Source organism: Piliocolobus tephrosceles, chromosome 8 (assembly GCF_002776525.5).
Source record: "Piliocolobus tephrosceles isolate RC106 chromosome 8, ASM277652v3, whole genome shotgun sequence".
NCBI classification, from domain to species: Eukaryota; Metazoa; Chordata; class Mammalia; order Primates; family Cercopithecidae; genus Piliocolobus; species Piliocolobus tephrosceles.
Genome location: NC_045441.1, coordinates 97528362 through 97549828, shown reverse-complemented (window position 1 = coordinate 97549828; position 21467 = coordinate 97528362). Strand labels below are relative to the sequence as shown.

The 21467-nt window shown below is 45.5% G+C and overlaps 1 long non-coding RNA gene across 1 annotated transcript; it reads right to left on the bottom strand.

Moving 5' to 3' along the window:
* Positions 1-423: 423 nt before the first annotated feature.
* On the bottom strand, positions 424-21261 carry LOC111526700. Its single transcript, XR_002726468.1, has 2 exons — positions 20943-21261; positions 424-764 (listed from the first exon to the last, which is right to left on the bottom strand). It is a non-coding gene; the product is annotated as an uncharacterized LOC111526700 (long non-coding RNA).
* Positions 21262-21467: the final 206 nt, after the last annotated feature.

The window sequence follows — 21467 nt, the reverse complement described above, 5'->3', positions numbered from 1 at the left end:
TGATAAGACAGAGAGGTGGTGGGGACCGGAGGAGAGGGCTGGAACTGAGTGCCAGCCTACTTTTGAGTAAGCCCCTTTGCCTATGCCAGACCATTGTGTTAGTTGCCTTCTGGTAGGTGTCTAGTGAGGACTTATGCCTGACAGCAAGCAACAGCCAGGACATTGTCTATTGGCTAACAGTCAGAGCAAAATGTTGGGTTTGTGTCCTCTCTCTTCCATATGAACAGTCCTTCCTTACAACATCCTGGAATGCTCATTAACTCTTGAGAAGGTAGGTAAGGCCCTGCACCCCTAGTGACCTGATGGTTAAGGAAGGGAGAATAAGCCCTACCCTTGATCTTGGTGGGGATGAACAGAGCCAACACAAGATTACCCCTGAACCAATGCAAGATAACACTCACTCCATTATAATTACTACTTGTGTTGGAAATTGGCACTCAGCATTTATTCCAGTCTCTTCCTGTCTGTAACAGTTGAAATGTTAGAGAGGCTAGAAAGCTTAACTGCATTTCCCAGACTCCCTTGAAGTTGTGGATGTGCAGCTCACCAATTGCGTTGCAGAAGGCAGAAGGAAGGCAGAGGCTGTTGGCCATCTTTTCTTGGCTTGCTTGGTCAAGCTTCATGTTGGTGGCAGCAGTGGTGGCTCTTCATTCCAACTTCTACATTTCTGGAGTGCAGCAACTTCAGTGTGTTCATGAGCTCAATAGCTCCAGTGACAGCCTCCTGACCCTCTAGCCCACTAATCTGAGCTGAGGTTGTAGCTCCTGGAGGGAGGGAAATGAGGTTCTGTTCTGTGGCATTCAGGTAGACATTCCAGAAGGCTCCAGCCTATATGCTTGTTCCTTCAGTCCTTCCAACTATTTCATGAGCACCAACTTCCCTGTATTAATTCCTTCTGTGCTTAAAAAACCCAGTCTGAGGCTGGGCGCAGTGGCTCACACCTGTAATCCCAGTACTTTGGGAGGCCGAGGTGGGTGGATCACCTGAGGTCAGGAGTTCGAGACCAGACTGGCCAACATGACAAAACCCCGTCTCTACCAAAAATACAAAAAAAATTAGCTGTTTGTGGTAGCAGGCACCTGTAATCCCAGCTACTCGGGAGGCTGAGGCAGGAGAATGGCTTGAACCCAGAAGGCAGAGGTTGCAGTGAGCCAAGATTGCACCATTGCACTCCAGCCTGGGTGACAGAGCAAGACTCCGTCTCAAAAAAAAAAAAAGGTTCCTATTTCTTACACTAAGGATATACTATTCAAATAAAAAAAAAAAAAAACTGCCTTGAAATTTAACTGGAGTGACAGGATGGTTGCACAGAAATGCTTATGATTTCAGAAAATCAGGCCATATGCCAAGGAGCAGTACATGCAGTCCATGTGTCAGAGGCTCAGGTGAAAGTGCTCACCACCCTGGCCTGGGTTAGGCTTTGGGGCAAGGTAGAACTTGAAGGAAATGTTTTCAAAGAGCAAGCAATGTGCTTTCTGGCTAGTTTTCCTGTTTCAGTTGACTTTGGCCTTGCCTTGCTCCCTGCTTCCTCTTTTCTGCCTCCATACCATTTCTTGTGTAACTCTGCTTACAGGGAACTCCCATCCTTGTCTCTTAAGAACTAAGCAGACCCCTTTTTCTTTTCCTCTTTTATCAGGCTAACTCTTGTTTCAGAATACATGTCTCTGTATATTTCAAAGTAGTTTACAGTTTTCAGTAAGCATGACCATGTTGGCGTTACTTATTTCAGAATGTGAGCCCCTGTTGACTGGCAAGCATTATCCCATGTCCATGAGGACTCTCAACAATTGCTAAGTTATTTGTTAGGGGAGCTTCAAGGACCAGCTTCCACTGTCTGAAGGAGCTTCAAGAAGCTGAATGTGGCAATGTCTGCTGTCCCTACCCAAAATCTATTTGACTAGTTCTGTCCACACAGAGCAGAAATTTGAGATGATCCCTTCTGGGCCTGGAGAACCAGCCTTTAAACCTCCCTGAAAGAAGGAGGTTTAGTCTCTGTGTGTGAGACAGAGTCTTGTTCTGTCACCCAGGCTGGAGTGTAGTGGTATGATCTCAGCTCACAGCAACCTCTGCGTTCTGGGTTCAAGCGATTCTCCTGCCTCAGTCTCTTGAGTAGCTGGGATTATAGGCACCTGCCACCATGCCCTGCTAATTTTTGTATTTTTAGTAGAAATGGGGTTTTGGCATGTTGGCCAGGTTGGTCTCGAACTCCTGACCTCAGGTGATCCGCCTGCCTCGGCCTCCCAAAGTGTTGGAATTACAGGCAAGAGCCACCGCGCCTGGCTGGAAGAAGCATTTTTTAATTTTCATTATTTTATTTATTTATTTATTTTTATTTATTTTTTGAGATGGAGTCTCGCTCTGTCGCCCAGGCTGGAGTGCAGTGGCGTGATCTAGGCTCACTGCAAGCTCCGCCTCCTGGGTTCATGCCATTCTCCTGCCTCAGCCTCCCCAGTAGCTGGGACTACAGGCGCCTGCCACCACGCCCAGCTAATTTTTCGTATTTTTAGTAGAGACCGGGTTTCACTATGTTGGTCAGGCTGGTCTCAAACTCTTGACCTCGTGATCTGCCTGCCTCAGCCTCCCAAAGTGCTGGGATTACAGGTGTGAGCCACAACGCCTAGCCGCATGTGTCTTTATAGTAGAATGATTTATAATCCTTTGGGTATATACCCAGTAATGGGATTGCTGGGTCAAATGGTATTTTTGGTTCTAGATCCTTGAGGAATCGCCACATGGTCTTTCACAATGGTTGAACTAATTTACACTCCCATCAACAGTGTAAAAGCGTTCCTATTTCTGCACATCCTCTTCAGCACCTGTTGTTTCCTGACTTTTTAATGATCTCCATCCTAACTGGCGTGAGATGGTATCTCATTGTGGTTTTGATTTGCATTTCTCTGATGACCAGTGATGATGAGCATTTTTTCATGTGTGCTCTGGAATTGTAGCAAACCCATATTTCTCCAAAGCTACACCGGCCATGAGCATACCTAGAAGTGTGAGTTCCCAGTACCCCTTATCTAGTTGAAGGTGTGAGAGTTTCTCACAGGACTGTCTGATTGGCTGTCTTTACTAAGTCACTGCATTAAAGCCTCAGCTCCTACCCAGAAAGCGCCTGTCCCTGTATTACTGTCTCCTTTTGGTGAGGTCAGAGCTGCACTTACAATCTGTTCCAATGGCTAATCCTGGAGAAAGAGAAATACTGCTTATATTAGCAGGGCTCCCAGAGAAACAGAACCAAAAGGATGTGTGTGTATACACACATAAAAATATTTATCTTAAGGAATTGGCTGATGTGATTGTGAAGGCTTGGCAAGTTCGAAATCTTACCAGGGAGGCCTTAGGAAAGCACTGCAGCTCAAGTCCAAAGGCAGTCTGCCAGTGAACCCTGAAGAACTGATGTTGCAGACAAAGTCCAAAGGCAGCCTGCTGCAGAAGTTCCTCTTCGGGTGTGGGTTGGGGAGTGGGTGCGTGTCAGCCTTTTGTTCTATTCAGGCCTTCAATCAATTGGATGGGGCCAGAATAATGTTTGACCAAGTATCTGGGCATTGTGGCCCAGCCAAGTTAACAAATAAAATTTTATTTAAAAAAATTTTTTTGCCAAAGTCGCACTCTGTCACCCAGGCTGGAGTACAGTGGCGTGATCTCGGCTCACTGCAACCCCCGCCTCCTGGGTTCAAGCGATTCTCCTGCCTCAGCCTCCTGAGTAGCTGGGATTACAGGCATGTGCCACCATGCCTGGCTAACTTGTATTTTTAGTAGAGACGGGGTTTCATCATGTTGCCTAGGCTGGTCTCAAATTCCCGACCTCAAGCGATCCCCCTACCTCGGCCTCCCAAAGTACTGGGATTATAGGCATGAGCCACCATGTCTGGCCTATTTTATTTTATTTTATTTATATTATTTTATTTTATTTTTATTTTTATTTTATTTTTTTGAGATGGAGTCTCACTTTGTTGCCCAGGCTGGAGTACGGTGGCACAATCTTGGCTCACTGCAACCTCCACCTCCCAGGCTCAAGCAATTCTTGTGCCTCAGCCTCCCTCAAGTTGACAGATAAAATTAACCATCACAGGGCCCTTGTTACTAAGTGACAGGGGAGAAATGTCTTGTGTTCTGGTGCTCTTCAGCCTCACCCTGCCTCTGCCACAGTCACTTCATTACAGGTTCCCCCGAGTCTCTCTTCTCCCAACTCTAGGAACCTGATATGGCTTCCCTTGGGGTCATGTATGAAATGGTAGGATGGAAGAGGGGTGCTGGGCTGAAAGTTAGCTAGAGGAATGCTGGCCTCAAAATCTGCTCTTCTTACTAATTTCCAGCCTGTATCTTTGGGCCAAGCCAGAGAACTCTCTTTTCCTTCAGGGTTACTTCTACCATGACTTTCCACCCACAGCTTGCAGAAGACGTTTTCCCAGGCTTCACCAACATCTTCTTCCTGGAGTCTAAGTTCCACTAACCGCTGTCCTTCCAGCTGGCCAGCCCCAGCAGCCCCTAGCACACGTCCAAAGCCTCCTGAATCCACATGTGTGGTTGAGTTGAGCCATGGTGACATTAGTCATATTTTTTGTTGATTGAAAACAAGGGTAAGCTGTAACCAAGGCCTCACTGTGGTTTTTGACTTAACTGTTGCTCACTAACTATAACAAGAAGGCTATAAAAAGGACCAAAATAGAAACTGTGTATATAGTAAGAGTACAAGGCTGGGAGACCAGAGTCTTTCTCTTCAGTAATACAAAGTGGTTTGTCTCCTTCCGTGGAAAGAAGCCATGTACACATCCTCAATGTCGCCTGAGTAATTCCTGACTTTTTTCTTTTAAATAACAGCTTTATTGAGATATAATTCACATTCCATACAATTCATCCATTTAAAATGCACAATTCAATGGTTTTTACTATTTGGTTTCACAAAATTGTGCAACCATCAGCACAAACAACTTCAGAACATTTTAATCACCCCCAAAAGAAACCTCATCCCCAAAAGCTGTCGTTCCTATTTCCGCCCAAACTCCCCAGGCCCTAGCCAACCACTAATCTGCTTTCTGTCTCTGTGGATTTACCTATTTTGGATATTTTATATAAGTGGAATCATACAATGCATGGCTCTGGGTACACCTGTAATCTCAACACTTTGGGATGCCAAGGTGGGAGGATCACGTGAGGTCAGAAGTTCAAGACCAGCCTGAGCAACATAGCAAGACCTCCCCCAAAATACATAGTTCTGACTGATTTTTATAAAGGTGAAATAAATTTAGATTTTGTCATGATAGCAAGATAACCAAACCAAGCACTCACTTCCCAAGGATAGCTGGTCACATTGCTCATCTTAATGGAATAAGCAGAAAAGCAGCTAAGCAGTAACAAAGAAATACTGGTTGCATGTAAATTTGACTTACAATCAAAGGAGGTCCTAAGAGGAGTGTGGCGGCCAAGGCATTTAGAATCACATGGAGAGCCTGTTGAACAGTTCAGTCTAGCAACCCAGGTGGCAAATTTTCTGGAGTCCAGTTGTATCTTTTAAGGTATGTTTCTTAAGGAATTCTCTTATACCTTGCAATTTTCTTCCAAAGGGAGATATGATAAGTATGAAATAGACATTTTGTTTGTTTCCATATCTTGATTGATTAAGAGAAGGGTGTAGAATGTGTAAAATCAAACATGCACTTTAGGGGGATCACAACATCAGAGCCTGAACCAAGGACCAAGAGGCTAAATCTTGCTATCCTACAATATGGTGTACTTGGTAAATTATAAGCAAGAAAGTGCCACAAATTAAACTAAGTGCCTTGAAATGGCAAGACAAGCTAGCTATTTAAAACAAAATACTAATTAGCCAGCTTTCAAATTGCTTTTCTCTGGATGCTGGGTTATGGTTGTGCTTTCTCAAAGTTTGAGAATTATAAAATGTTGCTTTAAAAGAAATGTAACATGGCCAGGCACGGTGGCTCATGCCTATAATCCCTGCACTTTGGGAGGCTGAGGTGGGGAGATCACCTGAGTCCTGGAGTGACAGGGAAACGTGGTGAAAACCCATTTCTACCAAAAATACAAAAATGCCTAAAGAAAAAATAATTAGTTGGGCATGATGGTGTGCACCTGTAATCCCAGCTACTCAGGAGAATGCGTTGGGAGAATCACCTGAGCCCAGGAAATCAAGGCTGCAGTGAACCATGATCGCACCACTGCACTCCAGCCAGGGCAACAGAGTAACACCCTGTCTCAAAACAAAAAAAAAGGTAACATAAGAACTGAAGGATCCTTTGGTGAGTATATGAGGACCTGCATGTCTGACAAAGCTCACTACAGGCCAGCCCATTGGAAAAAGGTACTGCCGATAAGCAAACTTGAGCTTGAGGAGAAAGAATGACTGAGTTTATGCAATAGCAATGACTGAAGTGAGAGAGAAAAGGGAGGAAAAGGGTGGAGAATGTCCCCGAGAGTGGCTTGTTCCAAGCCACTGCTTGGAAGTTATATCCTCTCTGAATAAAGTACTCCAATTAGAGTCCCATAAGAAAATGCCATATTACTTTCTGGGATAGCCGCATGCTTGGTCAAAGAGGAATGAAGAAAACAAATCCTTCGGTTTATCTGGTCAATTAAACTAGTAGCGCTGCTGGGTGCAGTGGTACATGCCTGTAATCCTAGTGCACTGGGAGGCTGAGGCAGGAGGATTACTTGAGCCCAGGAGTTCCAGGATACAGTAAGCTAAGATCGTCCACTGCACTGCCTGGGTGACAGGTGAGAATTTGTCTCTAAAAAAAAAATATAAATATAAATATAAATTGGCTTGACGTGGTGGCTTATGCCTGTAATCCCAGCATTTTGGGAGGCCAAGGTGGGTGGATCACTTGAGATCAGGAGTTCAAGACCAGCCTGGCCAACATGGTGAAACCCCATCTCTACTAAAAATACAAAAATTAGCTGGCTTTGGTGGTGTGTGTCTGTAATCCCAGCTACTTGGGAGGCTGAGGCATGAGAATCGCTTGAACCCAGGAGGCAGAGGTTGCAATGAGCCGAGATTGCACCATCGCACTGTAGCCTGGATGAGACAGAGTGAGACTCTGTCTCAAAAGAAAAAATAAATAACAATAAATAAACAAGTAGATGAATATAGATTCTAATAGAGGAAAAAATTAGATCATGGTAATCACTGTACATACCACCTTACACTGTTTTATAATCTCTCACTTGTGATAGCTTTATCTCCTCATCTGCGTTTCAATTTTTTTTTTTTTTTTTCCGAGACAGAGTCTCACTCTGTTGCCCAGGCTGGAGTACAGTGGAGGGATCTCAGCTCATTGCAACCTCCCCATCCTGGGTTCAAGTGATTCTCCTGCCTCAGCCTCCCAAGTGGCTAGGATTACAGGCACTTGCCACCATGCCTGGCTAATTTTTGTATTTTTTTGTAGAGACGGGGTTTCACCATATTGACAAAGGTGGTCTTGAACTCATGACCTCAAGTGATCCACCTGCCTTGGCCCCCCAAAATGCTGGGATTGCAAGTGTGATAGCCACTGTGCCCGGCCTGCATCTGCATTTTAATCTGAAAGACATGATTGTACATTTTTCTTTCCTGCTATTCCCCATGGCACCTAGAATACAGGGTCAGAGGGCACTCATCCACTGCTGGCTGGTGGGTTGAAGCAAGGAAGCTACACAGAGCAGCGAATAGGCAGGCAGAGAACAGACAAGGGGCAAAAAGAAAATTTCCAACAAATTTCAAAACCAACTTGCAGCTTATCAATACTTTATTGTAGCACCTTGATATCTATTCTTAGGCCCAGAAACTTTTTAGAAATTAATACCATGAAAGTGTTACACATTTTCATGAACTAAAGCAATGTCACAGTTTTATAGGGAGTTTATATTCTAAGAAACCATTTGTGTAATTCTTTGAACATCTAGAAATTTTCTTTTTATTGGGTGGATGCAAAGGTGTTAAATGAGGTTGAATATATTGACCAGAAAAGGAAATATTTCAGTCCTTTGTTGAAGAAGAATTTTCTCATACTGGAAAGAAAAAAAAAGAAGAAACTTCAAAAACTTCATGCTGCTTTCTGAAGTATTCCAGCCAAAGAAAATAATGCAGGTATCAAGTTGGATTAGCTCAGATGACTACAAAATGGTGAGTACATTCAGATATGGGAGATTATGATAAATAGAGGGATTAGTATCTGCCCAAAAGAGAAGGTGGATGCTGGGGCCCAGAGTGCGGAGGCTTTGAACCACAAAAGCCAAAGAAATATAAGATAAACCCAGAATCAAAATTGGAAAGTGGAAATTAGAGGATCTTGTGAAATGTTTGATTATTTGAAGTCCCTCCCCTCCCTGCTGCAATGTCCTGGCCAGCAATTCCTCAATGACTCTCATCTTGAGATGCTCAAGAGAATAACAAGGGACTGGGCACAGTGGCATGTGCCTGTAGTCGCAACTACTTGGGAGTAGGTGGGAGGATGGCTCCAGCCCAGGAGTTAGAGGCTGTAGTGCACTGAATAGCCACTGCACTCCAGTCTGGACAACAGAGCAGGAGTGTTATGTTGAAATTGAAAAAAAAAAAAAAGTTCCTGGGCTCAGTGGCTCACACCTGCAATCCCAGCACTTTGGGAGGCTGCCGCAGGCAGAATTCAAGACCAACCAGGGCAACATAGTGAGACCTCGTCTCTACAAAAAATACAAAAATTAGCCAGGTGTGGTAGTCCCAGCTACTAGGGTGGCCGAGGTTGGAGGATCACCTGAGCCCGAAAGGTCAAGGCTGCAGTGAGCCATGATTGTGCCACTGCACTCCAACCTGGGTGATGGGGTGAGATCCTGCCAAACAAAAAAACAAAAAACAGAGAGAGAGAGAATGGCCAGGGAACTATTTAAAAAGTCAGCTGTCAGATGCCAGGGCTCAGCTCAAACCTACTGAATCTGGGACACATTTTCTAGTATTGATATTTTTTAAAAAACACACCAGATGGGGTGGCATGGTGGCTCATGCCTGTAATCCCACCACTTTGGGAGGCCAAGGTGGGTGGATCACCTGAGGTCAGGAGTTCAAGACCAGCCTGGCCAACATGGTGAAACCCCATCTCTACCAAAAACACAAAACTTAGCCAGGTGTGAGGGCAGGCACCTGTAATCCCAGCTACTTGGGAGGCTGAGGCAGAAGAATCGCTTGAACCCGGGAGGCAGAGGTCGCAGTGAGCTGAGATTATGCCATTGCACTCCAGTCTGGGTGACAAGAGCGAAACTCTGTCTCAGAAAAAAAAAAAAAAAAAAAAAAAGCACACCAAGTGATTCTGATGCAGTTGGGGGTCTCTGGATCACTGCTTTCAGTAACGCTAAAGTAGACCATTGTTATGGACTGAATCGTGTCCACCTAAAATCCATATGTTGAATCCCTAACCCCAATGTGACTGTATTTGGAAATGGAGCCTTTGGGAGATAATTTGGTTTTAATGAGGTCATGGTGGGGGAGTCGTGGTATTGGAATTAGTCCCCTTATAAGAGGAAGAGAGACCAGTGCTCTCTCTCCACTAAGAGAGAATACAGCAAGAAGGTGGTGTCTACAAGCCAGAAAGAGACTCCATACCCAGAACCAAATCACTGGGCTCTTTGATCTTGGACTTCCCAGCCTCCAGAACGGTAAGAAATAAATGTCTATTGTTTAAGCCACCCAGTCTATGGTATTTTGTTATGAAAGCCCAAGTTGATGAATACAACCAGCCATTAGGTAGATATATAAAGTTGGCCGGGGGCAGTGGCTCACGCCTGTAATCCCAGCACTTTGGGAGGCCAAGGCGGGAGGATCACCTAAGGTCAGGAGTTTGAGACCAGCCTCAACATGGAGAAACCCCATCTCTACTAAAAATACAAAATTAGCCATGCGTGGTGGTGCATGCCTATAATCCCAGCTACTCCGGAGGCTGAGGCAGGAGAATTGTTTGAACCTGGGAGGCGGAGGTTGCAGTGAGCCGAGATCGTGCCATTGCACTCCAGCCTGGGCAACAAGAGTGAAACTCTGTCTCAAAAGAGAGAAAAAAGAAAGAGTCATCCCCACTCTATAATGCCCGGGAAAGCAGCAGCCATCACAACACGGAGTTTTTCAAGTAGCTTAAGGTCATATTCTGTACACAAGTTCAAACTATATCATGCGCGCCTCTGGGAAGCTCAGGTGTAGATACTGAGGAGAGTGTCTAAGTCATTGTTGGGTAGGAATGGATTTTGCAAAAATAAACTCTTCATTGAAACTTTGTCCTAGGCAGACTCCCTATTTCTTTTTGTGGCACTTAACATCTTTTTCTCCTTATGATTCATCTGTGTACATGCTTTCTTCACCACTGACCATGTGCTTCAAGAAGGCAGCACCATGACTGATCCATTTCTGTAGCCTGGGAATTTAACATTAAGCACTCTTTTTTTTGAGACAGAGTCTTGCTCTGTCACCCAAGCTGGAGTGCTATGGTGCGATCTTGGCTCACTGCAACCTCCGACTTCCTGGTTCAAGTGATTCACCTGCCTCAGCCTCCCAAGTAGCTGGGGTTACAGGCATGTGCCACCACACCCAGATAATTTTTGTATTTTTAGTAGAGACGGGGTTTCACTGTGTTGGCCAGGATGGTCTCGAACTCCTGATCTCATCATCTGCCTGCCTCGGCCTCCCAAAGTGCTGGGATTACAGGCGTGAGCCACTGCATCTGGCCTACACTAAGCACTCTTAAAGAGATAGGGACTCTTAAAAAACAAAACAAAACAAAAAAAGTAACCACAATAACATTCTCAAACCTAAAATAATAAACCATAAATATGAACAGACATTCAGTCAGTATTCAAATTTTCCCAACTGTCTCATGAAGAGTATTTTTGTTTTTGTTTTCTGAATCAGGATCCAAATAAAGCCCATACGCCGAATTTGCATTTGTATGATATGGCTCTCATCTCTTTAACCTAAAAATTCCCTTTCTTTTTCCATCTTGCACCCTTGTTGTTGTTATAAAAGTCAGATCATTTGTACTGTAGAGATTTCCACATTTTAGATTTTTTTGATTTTCTTCTGACTTTTCTGTGGTATCAGATTCCCTTAACATGTTCCCAAATAAGGTCCTTTTTTGGGAGGGAGCAAAAGAGTTGCTGCACTGCTTACCATTGTTGCATAACAAATTATCCAAAAACTCAGTAGTTTAAGCAACTTTTAAATTTTGCTCATAATTTTATGGGTCAGGAATTTGGGAAGGGAATCCGGGACACTTTATGGTGTCTGGGACCTTAGTTGGGGCTAAAACTCAAACTGTACACACACTAATGTCAATATTACAACTACAACATAGAATGCAGTTTTAGATTTCTTTGACATTTGTTACAGGCTGAACTGTGTCTCCTCCCTGCCCTTGCTGCCCCCCGCCAAATTAATACGTTGAAGTATCTCAGAATGTGACTGTATTTGGAGATAGGATCTTCAAAGACGTAATGAAGGTTAAATGAGTTCTCTATGGTAGGCTCTAATTCAACATGACTACTGTCTTTTTTTTTTTTTTTTTTGAGACGGAGTCTCGCTCTGTCACCCAGGCTGGAGTGCAGTGGCGCAATCTCAGCTCACTGCAAGCTCCGCCTCCCGGGTTCACGCCATTCTCCTGCCTCAGCCTCCCGAGTAGCTGGGACTACAGGTGCCCGCCACCACGCCCGGCTAGTTTTTTGTATTTTTCAGTAGTGACGGGGTTTCACCATGTTAGCCAGGATGATCTCGATCTCCTGACCTCGTGATCCGCCCGTCTCGGCCTCCCAAAGTGCTGGGATTACAGGCTTGAGCCACCACGCCCGGCCTGTCTTTTTTTTTTTTTTGAGATGGAGTCTTGCTCTGTTGCTCATTGCAACCTCCACCTCCTGGGTTCAAGCGATTCTCCTGCCTCAGCCTCCTGAGTATCTGCGACTACAGATACGCACCATCATGCCTGGCTAATTTTTGTATTTTTAGTAGAGACAGGGTTTCACCATGTTGGGCAGGATGATCTCAATCTCTTGAACTTGTGATCCACCCACCTCGCCCTCCCAAAGTGCTGGGATTCCAGGTGTGAGCTGACTAGTGTCTTTATAAGAAGAGATGAGGACACAGACATGCACAGAGGGAAGACCATGTGAAGACACAGGGAGAAGGCAGTCATCTACATACTGAGGAGATGGGTATCAGAAGAAACCAACACTGCCCACAGCTTGACCTTGGACACCTAACCTCTGGAACCGTACAGAAGCCAATTTCTGTTGTTTGAGTCACCAAGTATGTGGTGCTTCTTATGGCAGCCCCAGCAAACTAATATACTGTTTCTATTCATCTTTAGGCTATATTACAGTAGAGATAGTCAGCTTACTGTATTTTAAAGTCACTTAAAATAATTCCTCTCTGTAAAATAAAATCACTAATTCAATACACAATTACATTTATTTGTTTCAATTGCATTCAGTTTTTAGGAATTTATTTTTTGCCCCTATCTTTATTACAATTTATTTGTAATAAATAAATTGTTGCCCAGGCTGGAGTGCAATGGAGCCACCTCTGCAACCTCTGCCTCCTAGCCTCACTTCAGCTTCCCAAGTAGCTGGGAGTACAGGCGCCTGCCACTACACCCAGTTAAATTTTTTATTTTTTTGTAGAGATGGGGTTTCACCATCTTGCCCAGGCTGGTCTTGAGCTCCCGGGCTCAAGCGATCCACCCGCCTCGGCCTCCCGAAGTATTGAGATTATAGGCGTGAGCCACTGTGCCCGGTCCATCTTTATTAAATTTTGTTTTATAATTATGTAAAACATATCCAGCCAGGCACAGTGGCTCTTGCCTGTAATCCCAGCACTTTGGGAGGCCGAGGCGGGTGGATCATGAGGTCAGGAAATTGAGACCATCCTGCCTAATATGGTGAAACCCCGTCTCTACTAAAAATACAAAAAATTAGCCGGGCGTGGTGGCACGCGCCTATAGTCCCAGCTACTCGGGAGTCTGAGGCAGGAGAATTGGTTGAACCAGGGAGGCAGAGGTTGCAGTGAGCTGAGATTGCACCATTGCACTCCAGCCTGGGCGACAGAGCAAGACTCTCAAAAAACAAACAAACAAACATATCCATGATTCCAATGTTAAACCTACAAAATGAGGGACATTCAGGGAAGACAAGTCTAGCTTCCATTTTTCTCCCTTCTACTCTCTTCCCTCATCTCCTAGATAACTATTTTTACTGGGGTTTGACTTATAACCACTTTTAAAATATATATTTATTTATTTTTTGAGACAGAGTCTCACTCTGTCACCTACCACAATCTCAGCTCACTGCAACCTCCACCTCCCAGGTTCGAGAGATTCTCGTGCCTCAGCCTCCCAAGTAGCTGGGATTACAGGTGCCCAACACCAAGCCTGGCTAATTTTTGTATTTTTAGTAGAGATGGGGTCTTGCCATGTTGGCCAGTCTGGTCTTGAACTCCTGACATCAGGTGATCCGCCCACCTCAGCCTCCCAAAGTGCTGGGATTACAGGCGTGAGCTACCATGCCTGGCCTCCAGGTTTTTAAAAAGGTATATACATATATGTAGTTGTATTTCTCCTTCTTAGATAGCATACTCTATACGTCGTTCTGCACTTTGGTTTTTTCACTTAATATACACCATAGGTCATATTAATACACGGAACTACTCATTCCTTTTTAAGCTGCACAATATTTCTTGTGTAGATGTCCTCTATGTCCTCTATAAGTGGACATTTGCATTTTTTCTAATCTTTTGCTATTACATAAAGTGTGCATGTAGTGTTCTTGCATGTCTGAGACTTTAGGATGAAATCTGATTAATCTGCCAGGGTCTACATCTACCCTTGTCTCAAAGTGGGCTATTTCTATAACTTATCCTGATTGTTAAGGTATTACATTTTTCATTTTTTCTTATCTCACTTTGCAGGAGAAATAGAGTATGAATAACTCGAGCTCCCATATTCAAAATAACAGGCATCGAGGGGCTTTTGAAGAAAAAAAAAGCGGCCAGGCGCGGTGGCTCAAGCCTGTAATCCCAGCACTTTGGGAGGCCAAGACGGGTGGATCACGAGGTCAGGAGATCGAGACCATCCTGGCTAACACGGTGAAACCCCGTCTCTACCAAAAAATACAAAAAAAAAAACTAGCTTGGCGAGGTGGCGGGCGCCTGTAGTCCCAGCTACTCGGGAGGCTGAGGCAGGAGAATGGCGTAAACCCGGGAGGTGGAGCTTGCAGTGAGCTGAGATCCGGCCACTGCACTCCAGCCCGGGGGACAGAGTGAGACTCCGTCTCAAAAAAAAAAGCAACAATCGACATTTCTGTGGGTTACTATTCAACAACCTGTGGTCCACCTCCAACCTCCACCAAGAAGGCCAGTCAACGATTACACAAATACCTCTAGTTTCGTATTCCATAGATTTGCCCTACCTAGATCTACAAAAGAAGTGAGACTACATCTCCTTAGGCAGCATCTTACCATTGCTGTGAGTTGAGGCACCTGCTCCATTCACTTACGTATTCAACAAATATTTTATAAATGTGTACTATGTACCACATGTTGTGCCAGCTGCTGAAGACGAAGCAGTGGGTGAGACAAAACCAGTATCCATCCTCCTGGAGCTCAGACAGTGGCTCTTAGTGTCTGTGATTGGCTGAGGCCGCCATTTTTGTTCAACACATGAAAGAGCACTTAGATATTCTTTCCCAAAGACCTTACAGCCTCAAAAATACCAAAATACCACCATCTTCCCAAGGTGAACACTAGACTGTGAGTTTCTCCTCATTTTATGGAAAGTGATGGGAAAGGCCCAGATGATTTTGCAATACTCCTGGTGCTTCATTCTCAGGGCCAAAATTGGGCATAAAACCTAGGTATCTAGATTGTGCCTCCAAAGGAAGCAATTGCTCTAATTCTGATAACCTTTTTTTTTTTTTTTTTTTTCCTGAGACAGGGTCTTGCTCTGTCGCCCAGGCTGGAGTGCAGTGGCATGATCTCGGCTTACTGCAAGCTCTGCCTCCTGGGTTTAAGCGATTCTCATGCCTCACCCTCCAGAGTAGCTGGAATTACAGGTACACACCACCACACCCAGCTAATTTTTGTATTTTTGGTAGAGACAGGGTTTCATCATGTTTGCCAGGCTGGCTTCAAACTCCTGGCCTCAAGCAATCCACTCACCTTGGTCTCCCAAAGTGCTGGGATTACAAGTGTAAGCCTCCGTGCCCAGTCGACATGCCTCTTCTGAATAAATCATGTTTCATGATTGCAAATTTTGCATTTATTTTGTGCTGGACTCCCAAGTTCTTTTATAATAAACAATAGTCACCATTTATTAAATATTAACTAGGTTCCACTAAGGCATCCAGGCTAAGCCCTTTACACTAAATCATGTAGTCTTCCCAATTATAAGTACCATCATGATAGCCATTGTATAGAGGAGAACACTGAGGCTTAGAGAGGGTCAGTAAAATTCCTGAGGTCACACATCTAATAAGAGCAGACACGATTAGAGAAGTCACATCAATGGAGGTACAGAAGTCTCTGGCATGATGAATAAGCTATAGCTCAAGTATTAATAGTAATCACTAACTTCTTTTTTCTTTCTTTTTTTTTTTTTTTGAGACGGAGTCTCTGTTGCCCAGGTTCTCAATCTGGGCAACAATCTCAGCTCACTGCAACCTCCACCCCCCAGGTTCAAGTGATTCTCCTGCCTCAGCCTCCAGAGAAACTGGGATTACAGTGCCCACCACCATGCCTAGCTAATTTTTGTATTTTTAGTAGAGATGGGATTTTGCCATGTTGGTCATGCTGGTCTCAAACTTCTGACCTCAGGTGATCCTCCCATATTGGCCTCCCAAAGTGCTGGCATTGCAGGCATGAACCACTGTGTCCAGCCCGTAATCACTAACTTCTATTGAGCATTTACTATTGTGCCAGGTACTAAGTGCTTTACATGTATTTATTAGAAGGGAAAAAGGTTCTTCCTCATCCCTTATGTTTCCTTCCATGTGGAAGAAGCTTCTCTGGCATGAGATTTCCGACCTGTCTCCCTGCTCTTTGACTCACTCCTGCCCAGGAGGGTGATGGTGGTGGCAAAGAGGGTGGTACAGAAAGAGGAGCAACTTCTCAATGGTGAGCCTGGGGAGGAACTGGAGATGCATAGCTCAGCCCATCTCTGTCCTCTTGGCAGCCATCCTCCTCCAGAGCATGCTTTAGGCTCTGCTCTCCCAGGCTCCACTGTTTACAGGGACAGTTTCCAACTGGGAGGCATGCCTGAGCCTGCATGGATACCCTGCCTAATTCTGGCATTCACTCACCCACAAATGTAAGCTACGGACTCCTATATAAAATGTATCAGTGATAAAGTTGATATTTTGATCCCATTTGCTTTTTTTTTTTTTTTTGTGATGGAGTCTTGCTCTGTCACCCAGGCTGGAGTGCAGTGGGGTGATCTCAGTTCACTGCAAGCTCTGCTTCCTGGGTTTAAGCAATTCTACTGCCTCAGCCTTCCAAGTAGCTGGGACTACAGGTGTGCACCACCACACCCAGCTAATTTTTGTATTTTCAGTAGAGACAGGGTTTCTCCATGTTGTCCAGGCTGCTCTTGAATTCCTGACCTCAAGTGATCTGCCTGCCTTGGCCTCCCAAAGTGCTGGGATTACAGGAGTGAGCCACTGCTCCCGGCCAATCCCATTTGTTTTTATTTCTCCTTGCCCAGCTCTTAATTACTGAGAACTTGGGAAGGGAAGAGAGGTTTCCTCTATTATGTTCTCTTGGATCTCCAAACTATTAACTCATTTAATCCTAACAAAAATTCCATTAGAGGACAGGGAGCAATGGCTCATGCCTGTATTCCTAGCACTTTGAGAGGTGTAGTTTGGAGGATCTCTTGAGGCCAGGAATTCGACACCATCCTGGGGAACATAGTGAGACCCTGTCTCTACTAAAAATGCAGAAAATTAGAAAAAAGAATTCCATTAGAAAAGTACTCTTATTACCCTCTCAGCTAAGGAAACTGAACATTTGGCCTTTTGGTTGAAATACAAATATTTGCTCTCAGTCCAGGATCAGATGAAATTAAAGCATATAAGAGTGTTTGCAAACTGTTAAAGCTATGTATACAGAAGGCAATGAGGGTGGTGGTTCTAGCTTTGACAGCCACTGGCAGTAGGACTCTGAGCAAGTGGTTTCCGGACTTTAGTTCCTTTATCAGGAAAGCGAGGGGTCAGACGGGCTGATCTGTGCAGATCTTTCCTGTTCTAACGCCTGTGACCACAAATCAGTGATGACTAGCCATTGACTGTTTTCTCCTGGCTTCCTCTGCGTCATTGAGGACTTTTGGATGCTGACTTTTCCCGACTGAGCTAGGCCCAGTCCCTGGGGAACACACGCCACCTGAAACTCCCCCTCGTTGAATGGGCTGGGCTCAGTCATCTGAGGTTTGCTGCTTGGTTGCCTTTGGTTGCTGCAGCAACATAACACACGCCCACACTTCCGTTTCTGAGAGTGCCATGAAGGCTGATCTCCTCCTGTCGGCCACAGGGGCTCCCCCAGGCCCTGCCGCTCGCTCGCAGTACTTCCTGGCTTCTTCACAAGGCCACAGGAGGGGAGGGGAAAAGAAACCCACTAGTCATTCCTGGGGAGTTGTGGGAGTTGAACTGAATACTTTCACAGAAAAAAAAAAAGAAGCACATCTCCATTAGGTCAGCATTAAGGGGCTAAAATCTCAAGAGATTCAGACTCAATATTAAGAGACTGATTTGGCCAGGTGCAGTGGCTCATACCTGCAATCCCAACACTTCGGGAGGCCGAGGTGGGCAGATCACCTGAGGTCAGGAGTTTGAGACCAGCCTGGGCAACATGGTGAAACACCGTCTCTGCCAAAATTAGTCGGGTGTGGTGGCAGGCACCTGTAATCCCAGCTACTTGGGAGGCTGAGGCAGGAGAATCGCTTGAACCTGGGAGGTGGAGGTTACAGTGAGCCAAGATTGTGCCACTGCACTCCAGCCTGGGTGACAGAGTAAGACTCTGTCTCAAAAAAAAAGAGAGACCGATTTAGAACAGTGTTTGTGAACAGGATTTCTGCTTGCTGACACTGTTGGAAGAGCCTGTGTTTTTGAAATGATTGACATCATGAAATCTAGTTTGGTCACCAGGATATGGGGTTGACAAAGACCTTGTGGCAGGCCTTTACTATAAGTTTCATCTAATTCTGAAATTCAGTGGTTTCACACCGGAAGCGAGCAAAATAACAAAGAACAGAAAGTGGAAAAAACATTCTGCCCTAGTGGAAACTATCTTTTGCCCACCTGCATTCCTGCAAAATAGCAGTCAAATTAGCCCAGATACCTACCTTCAAGGGGGTCCCCAGATGGTGTATCTCCCAAAGGGATTTTGTTGATGAATTTGATGCCCCAGTTATTCAGAAGAGAGTTCCAAAGGCATTGTTAGGGGAACCTGAGGTAGTTTCTCTCTGCCTCCATAACAAAATAGCTCACTCTTTTGTACACCTGAATAAAGAAACTACACTGGGATCAGGAAATAAGGGCAGAGCCAGGGCAAATTCTGAACCAATGCAAGAAAACCTTTAAATGCAATTGCCAGGATAGCTCTCCCATTGAGAGGAACAGGATGTGTGCTGGCTTTAGCCAAGAGGAATGGGCGAGATAAGATGAGCACAGGTTTTGAACACGCAAAAGGGTGAGGCGACCAGAGGGAAAAGGCGAGCAGCCAGGTTAAGAGGACTCCTCTGTCCTTCTGACCCTTGCCCTCACAGGACCTGCTCCCACCAGCAACCAGCTGACACTTCCTCACTTAGGTGGGGGACTGAGGCTGTGGCCCTTGATGGCATTGTTCCCAGAATGGAAAATGTGGGTGTTGGCAACCATATCAAAGGCCTCTGATTGTTTAGAAACCTTTACGGCTCTGATCACCAGACCGCAAAGCCCAAGGGCCGTTCAAGGCCTGTGGAAACTTTGGAACAATAGACTTGGCCCCCTGCCTATCTGTTTTCGTGGCTTTCTGAAAGAGGTAGACGGGATCTCCAGCTACTCTATGCTCCAGCCCAATCATCAACCTATCAATCTTCTTCAAGCCAGTTCTCACAAGCCAGCACTGGTTAGAGATCGGAGCTGAGATGAGTGCACTCTGCTCTTTAGAAACTGAGACTAGACTGAGATGAAGGAGGTACTGGATCAGCGTACAAAGTCCAGTGGGTGCCAAAAACTCAGTAACCATGATAAACAAAAAAGGCAATCATTTAAAAAATAAAATTAATACAAAATTATCCATGATGAACAAAATATCAAAAATTTTAAAAGAACTGCACTAAAGTATGTATCTTGTTTACTGAGTTTTTTGGCGGCCCCTTAAATTTTGCACCCATGGGCCCAGCATGGTGGCTCACACCTGTAATCTCAGCACTTTGGGAGGCCGAGGTGGGTGGATCACCTGAGGTCAGGAGTTCAGGACCAGCCTAGCCAATACGGTGAAACCTGTCTCTGCTAAAAATACAAATATCAGCTGGCTGTGGTGGCACGCACCTGTAATCCCAGCTACTCGGGAGGCTGAGGCAGGAGCATCGGCTTGAACCTGGGAGGCAGAGGTTGCAGTGAGCCAAGATGGCACCACTGCACTCTAGCCTGGGCGACAGAGCGAGACTCCATCTCCAAAAAAAAAAAAAATTTTGCACCCACATTGAATGCCTCCTATGCGTCACTCCAGTCCCTGCTCTGCTGTGAAATGGTGTGCTATTGACAGGCACTCAGAAATATGAAACACGGAATTGCCCGTTTTGATTATCAGGAGGTAAGGGTCCTCCAAGATGTGTGGAATGTGTTGCCCAGATAACCCAGGCCATGTTGCTTTTTTGTCTTTCTTTTTTAGAGACAGTGTATCACTCTGTTGCCCAGGCTGCAGTGCACTAGGACAGTCATAGCTTGCTGCATTATTTCAACTCAAACGATCCTGCTGCCTTAGCCTTCTAAATAGCTGGGACTACAGGTGCAAGCCACCAGCTAATTTTCTAATTTTTTCTTTTTTTTTAGATGGACTCTCACTCTGTCACTTAGGCTGGAGTGCAGTGGCATGGTCTCGGCCCACTGCAACCTCCACCTCCTGGGTTCAAATGATTCCCTGCCTCAGCCTTCCGAGTAGCTGGGATGACAGGCATGCGCCACCATACCCAGCTACTTTTATATTTTTAGTAGAGATGGGGTTTCTCCATGTTGGTCAGGCTGGTCTCGAACTCTTGACCTCAGGTGATCTGCCCGCCTCGGCCTCCCAAAGGGCTGGGATTACATGTGTAAGCCACTATTCGTGGCCTCTAATTTTTTATAGAGATGGAGTCTCACTATGTTCTCCAGGCTGGTCTCAAACTCTTGGCCTTAAGTGATCCTCCTATCTTGGCCTCCCAAAGGGTTGGGATTACAGGCATGAGCCACTGTGCCTGGCCACATGTTTCTTAAGACCTAGGTGTTGAAGTTATAGGCTCCAGATACCTAACAATTATGCCAGGGAATACAACTGGAAAGCTGCCTAGAAGAGCTGCAGTCCAGGCTACCCGAACCTTCCACAGGCGGCTGGCGCAAGCATCTGGGGGAGGCGGTTGCCTGCTTGGCATCATCTGAAAAGGACTGGAAAGGTTCCTTTCTCTAGGGTCTCTTCTAGGCATGCCATCGGTAGAGTTGTCAATCCTTTGGTTCTTGTCATCGTCTTGGTTTTAAAGAAACTTCCATTAAAATAATGTAACTATCTCTGTGGTTATTATTGGCAGAGATTTTAGCAGAGTCTTACTTATTCATTCATTCAACAAACATTGAGCACCACATACCAGGAATGCCCAGTCTAATGAGAGTGGCAAGGTGGAGGTCGGGGCAGGATGGCAGAAGGACCACTCATTCGACTCTGATCTCCTTCTGCCTGGGACTGCAACTGAGGAAGAGCAAGATTCAGAGCAGGTGCCTACCTGGGATCACAAGAAAGAGGTGCAGGAAGAGACAGGGAGAGCCCTCAAAACACTTCTCACTCCTTTCAGATGTGCCTGGGCTCTGCAGGGCTAGAGGAAGCAGCCAGCCATTGGCTTTCATTCATGGAGGTCTTGTTGTGCAACTCTGGGGGTGGGGGCGCTATTCTCACAGAATACAATGTACCACTCAGGCATTGCACAGGAGTGGAAAAGTTCTGTCTTGGGGAAGTGAAGACTATCAGTAAGGTGGCAGGGGAGGGGAGCTTTCCCCTGAGGATATGCAGCTGTGCGCCTGGGGGTTCTGTGGGTGGGATCCTGCCCCTAGAGGGTTGGGGAGAGGGGCCCAGATGGACCCCAACTCTTTGCTCTCTGCCAACATGAAGGGAGTTTGTTAGCCTTTGTGGCCCTGGCCCAGATCCAGGCTTTCCGGTGGCAGAGGGGCTGTGACCCTAATGAGGCAGCCTCCTTGGGAGAGATAAACCATTCTGTTCACTCTCCCTTTGATGCGCTTTCCAGGGGAGCTGG